The sequence below is a fragment of the Falco cherrug genome, chromosome 12 (assembly GCF_023634085.1).
Source record: "Falco cherrug isolate bFalChe1 chromosome 12, bFalChe1.pri, whole genome shotgun sequence".
NCBI classification, from domain to species: Eukaryota; Metazoa; Chordata; class Aves; order Falconiformes; family Falconidae; genus Falco; species Falco cherrug.
Window position 1 is genome coordinate 7901909 of NC_073708.1, and position 5348 is coordinate 7907256.

A 5348-nucleotide genomic window follows, 5' to 3' on the forward strand; every position below is an offset into this window, starting at 1 on the left:
CCGGGGACCTCCTTGTTCTGGCAGGAGTGAGCCTGGGGGTCCCAGGCTGGGGTTTGGTTGCCCTCCGCTCTGGCTGGTGATATAAATCACCCTGTTGCGGCCAGGACTGCCATTTCCAGACCCCTTCTCTTCCACTGATGAGACCCGAGCAGAGGGTGGGAGCACATTTCCCCAGTGTGGGCTGGGAGGACCCAGGACTTCTCATTTGGATGGATTTCACTGGGTACCTTCCCATGGGGTAAGAGCAGCGTGCAGTCTCGTATGTATTGGTGAATGCATATATGTGTAAGTATATATATGTGCATGTTTGTGTGAATTCAGAAACAGTCCTAAGTTTTTGCATTAACATTGCTCAAGGGGACGGTCTGATTTTTCTAATTTGCAAAGACTTTTTGGTTTGAAAGGTTTGTGTTCTTTGCATTTTTCTTTCAGACTCTCAAGACTGAAGAAAATGTTTTAGTTAACCACAAATATTGTAATGCTGGGGTTCTTCTCTTTTTCTTTCCTTCTCCTCCACCCCTTGAAGACATCCTACACGCAAACATAAAGATCTGTTGTTGGACTGTGCTAACAAAGTCCTCCTGGGAAGAAGAGCTGAACCACACAGGCTGTAGCACATGGGCTTGACAGAGGGTGGGTAGCTGTAAATCTGCATCTGGCCCCTGCTAACCCCCTCAGGCAGGCTCTGGCTGAGCCAAGGGGCGTCGTGGTCCCTCCAAATGCACGGCATTGTGCTCCTCACCCAGCAGCCCCTGGAGCTGGGCTGCAGGGAGGTCCTCCTCCATGGCTGGGGTTTCTGTAGGACCATTGCTGGGTGGTGAGCCACACACCAAAATCCCTGCGTGGGCTCTTCCTCACAGCCCCACATTTTTGTTTGTGGCTACTGGTTGCAGATGTTTACTACTGGTAACAACCTGACCTGCAGCTGAAAGCTGGCTACTTCATACTATCCCTTAATGGGCTTAAGTTTCCCAGACGGCATTTTGCATCTCCACCAAAGAGTATTTAAAAACTCTTGCAGGTCTTTGGCCAAAGGCTCCCGCACACTTTGCATGACTTCTGGGAAACGCTGCGCTTTCTGCTGTTGCTGTCATGATTGCAGTGCTCCAGCAGATGACAGAGGCATGTTTGTCCTTTTGATGCAGGGGTCGTCCCTGCTACTAGACAGCCCCTGCTGTCCCAGCAGCCGGTGGTAAGGGTTGCAGCTCCTCCGCTTGCAGCCAGCTTGGGTTGGTGCCCTTCTGCCTCTGGGCAGCTTAACCAGTTTTGGCCTCTGGGGAAGGTTCATCTCTGTTGCCTTCAGCAGATATCTTCCTAACACCCTCTTTACTGAAACAGGGTGCAACTGGTCTCACTATTACTTCTGAGTGGAAAAAATAGCAAGTCTGGGGGGGCTTCCAGGGGAGGCTGCATGATGTTGTAGTGATAATAATATAATGTATTACTGCAAATCCACCCTGATTCTGAGTCTTTCTTGTATTTCAGACCCGTTGTTTGCTTCTGTCCTTGCAGGACCTGACAATGCTCAGCAGCGGCAAGACTAAAGCAGGGGAAGAAAAGCCAATCTCTGGAGATCTCCCTCCAGCTCTGGAAGGAAGAGAGGGAGATCCGTTTGCTAATGATTTCAATGTTCTTGCTTAAGACCTCTCTGCCAGAGTACCTGGCTGAAGGTAAGCCAGGCTGCTGGTGAGTGTGCCAGTGCTTTCCACAGCTGTCCATACCGTGGGCTGCAGGCTCATCCAGAGCTGGGCTGCTCCACTCAGTTTTCTCTACCCAGGACCTGTGTGTCCACCGTAAAGCCACCTGGGTTGACGAATAGGCAATGCTGGAAGGTCATGGTAGGTATATTGTTGCTGTTGCCGGGGTGTCTGCTGTGCTTGTGGATGCTCCAGGCTGTGTGCCCAGGCTGCTGCATGCTGCCTGATGGTGCCCATCACCTGCAGCTTTTGCTGAGGTCTCAGCTCAGCTTTCCTGGAGGTTGTTTGGGCTGTGACTTCTCACGCATCCACCACTGACAACATGAAGAAGAGCCCTCGGCGTATTCAAAGGCATGTTTGTGTTGTGTCTCCCCTCCGTACCTGTTGTATTTCCCAGACCTCTAGATGTCCTTACCTCTCTCCTCCAGGCTTGCTCCAGTTGTGCTTCATCTTGTCTGAGGAGCCTTTTCGGAGGCCTTTTTTGCACCAGTTTGAATCTCCTTTGTCTGTGGTCCAGCGTGGCCCTTGGCTGCTCCTCTCCTGCTCATTGCTTCCCAGCTGGCACCCATGCTGTGGAGCTGTTGGACAGCCAAGGGAAGAAACTTCACCCCACCTCTCTCGGATAGCAGCCTAACTTTTGGTGACCGTGTCTTCTCCTGTTCCCCATTCCACCTTGGGCTAGGCACGCCTATGCAGATACATATGTGTATGTGGCATCATACGAGGATTGTCCGCTTCAATATATTAAAGGGCTTGCTAACAGCACCAAGAGTCTGAAAAAGTCTGCAGAACTGAAAGCTTCAGGCAAGCCTTGCATAATTCTTCCACCCTAAGACTTTTCTCTCACACTGAATCTTACAATTTTTTTCTTTCCTTTTTCTTTTTTGCTTGCCTAACTGTGATGGTAAGGGCTGGATTTCCTTCCTTCTTTTCCACTGCAGCTCCAACAAAGCAACATAACTAAAAACACTTGTTTGGGTTAAACTGAAAACTTAAAACATCTTTGGTGTGAACCTGCAAACAAGACTTCCCAAGTCCTGCTCTGTTCTGGTTCAACTGATACAGTTGATCTCTAGAAAAAATAATGAAACATTTACTTATCCTAGGCAAACAAAACTCCCTTTAGAGGACCCAAAACGCAATCTGTCATTTCCATTTCACATCATTTAAAATGTCTGTATAATTTTAACCATAAAATGGAAAGTGTAACTGGCCAGTCACTGCAAATGGAAATGTTCCTTTTCAAAGCATTCAAATGAAATCTTTCATTTATTTTCTTGAAGGTTTCCCGTTTGTTGGATGGTTTGGAAGTTGGCAATTCATCGAGATGAAGTTGTGCAAAGTTGGCCGTTGCTGAATTTGCATTTTCTTTCCCAGAGGAGAGAGAGATCTAGTGTTAAAAACATTGCTGTGCTGCATCACTGGGAGCTCCATGTGTGTCCCTCCCCCCTGCGGGTCACCCCCATCATGCAGGAAAGGGCAGGTCTGCCCTTCCTCACCTCTTCTTCCCTGCCAAAGTACTCGGGTGATGATTCCCCTCGTCCCTGCTCCGGACATGGGATTACAGCTCCAGCTCCTCTTCCCAGTGCATCATCAACATGTTGTTTCCAGGGTCATAAATTTGCACTGTGATGAGACACAACCAGATGTTAGGATACGTGAAGCGACTGGCGAAGCAGCCTGCCTGGCGCAGCCCCCACCTCCGGAGTCAGCCGCCCGCTAATGAGAAGCAGGTCTCTCGCCTCGAGCTGGGCCAGGACAGACGGAGAGCATCCCCAGGAGCAACCACGGAACTGCCATCTCGACCCCCTTCCTGCTCTCGGTGCCCGGGGAGCATCTCCAGGGCTAGATTCAGGCACTTTGGTGGCTATTGGCTTCTGGCGGCCATCTGGAAAGATAGTTTGGGCCAGTACAGGGGGGGGAATGCACAAGGCCATGGTCCTCGTTACTAGCAAGGAAGCTGGTTACAATGCTGTATGATGCTTTATCGTGTAAAAACGCTTCTGAGATGCATGTTTTGGATCATTTGTTTGGCTGAACAGGCTGTTTTTTAATGGAGAGACCCACGGGGAAGTGAGGTCTTAGCTGAGGATACTGAACCGGTTCCCTCTGCCAGGAGCCAGCCTTGACTTGGGATGCCTGCTTCCAAGTGGCTCCAGCCCTTGTGTCCCCATGGCTCTGAGAAGCCCGAGTCCCTGGGTGGGCAGGGAGCTGGGGCTGGGGAAGGTCGCACTGCAAAGCAGGTGAGGGGCTGCTGGCGGGGAATGTGTCCCTCGTGGGCTGCAAGGGTCCTGAGGACAGCTGCAGCTTTCCACCAGCATCCTCTGCACACACTACCATTGCAACCCATGTTCTCATGCCCCTTGGCGTGTGCTCGCTGGGTGATGTTTTGGGGCACGCACTAAGTGTCGGGGGATCCACACCCTGATCGCTGTCCCCAGGTACAACCATCCTGGGAATGCTTTCTCAATGTGGTCTCCTTCCGCTGCTGGTGGCCCCTGCTTGCCCCGGGTGCACAGCTGAGCCTTGCATGGGATTGGCATGGCTCCACCTGCTCCTTCACAGCATCAGGCCAGTGCCTACATCACAGGGTGAGTCTAGGCTTAAAGATGATCCAACATGGAGATCTGGCCTTACAGCTTACTCCTCTTTTCCTTTGCTCTTCCCACTTAGGCACTGGTGGTATTTCCTCTTATGTATGCTCCCATTGCACAGGGATGGGCAGGTCTCCTCTCTTCTTTTAGCATCCAGGCAAGCACAGAGGGGAGAGAAGAAGTATTTGAAGCAGAAGGAGCATGCTGGTACCAAATCCAAGGGCTACGTGTTGGCCAGAACATCTTCAGAGAATGCTCCTCAGATGGAGGTTCAGAAACAGCCTCCAGACTGGAGAAGAAAGAGATGGAGCTTGGTAAGTCCTTGGAGGGGATGAAACACCATGGTACCCGTGGCCACGAGCATCCCTTGCACCCCCGGCTCCAGCAGAGGGGAAGCCCAGATGTCTTAGTCGCAAGCCTAAGGGATCTTCCCAAGGTCATGCAGGAGGAGTGGGATCAGGCAGTCCTTGGACATGCTCCCGTCAGCCCTTTCCAGTGATGTGAGAGGGAGAGCAAGTGCCTGTGGCCCTGCTCAGCCTCCCGGGAGTAGCAGCCCATGGCCCCACCTGACCGTGAAAGGTTCCACCACCCTCTGGGAGAGCAGCTGCCCTTCCCACAGGAGGAAGGCCAGGAGAAACGGGGCTGCCTGCCAGCAGCTCCTGGGGCTGCACCTCGCTGCTGTGAGTGTGTCAGGGAAGGAGGGGATGCCCTGTTACACGGGGTGTGGGGACCTCCGCGTCCCCGCCGTGCCGCAGAGCATCCGCTCCATTGTGCGGCGGTGCGTTGGAGGGAGTTTGGGTTAAAAGGGGTTAACAGCTCTCTGCTGTAACACATGATTGGTCTTTATGAGGTTGAAACTCTTGTCTGTTTGAGGCCTACAGATGATGCTAAAGAGCACAATAATGACAGCAATTCAAAGCAATCTAATTATGCAAACGGGAGGCTAAACAATTTCATCATCCTTAAATTAGATTGTCCTAATGAGATAAAGACACCAATTAATCCTGAATTAATTTCAATAGCCTATTTCAGGCAAACACTTTAATATGCAAATGTA

General features: G+C 51.3%; 1 long non-coding RNA gene across 1 annotated transcript; it reads left to right on the plus strand.

The window, feature by feature from the left end:
- The first annotated feature begins 443 nt into the window (after nt 1-443).
- Nucleotides 444-3608, plus strand: LOC129737207 (uncharacterized). The gene is made up of 3 exons (XR_008734772.1): nt 444-633; nt 1513-1670; nt 2981-3608. It is a non-coding gene; the product is annotated as an uncharacterized LOC129737207 (long non-coding RNA).
- The last annotated feature ends 1740 nt before the right edge of the window (nt 3609-5348 follow it).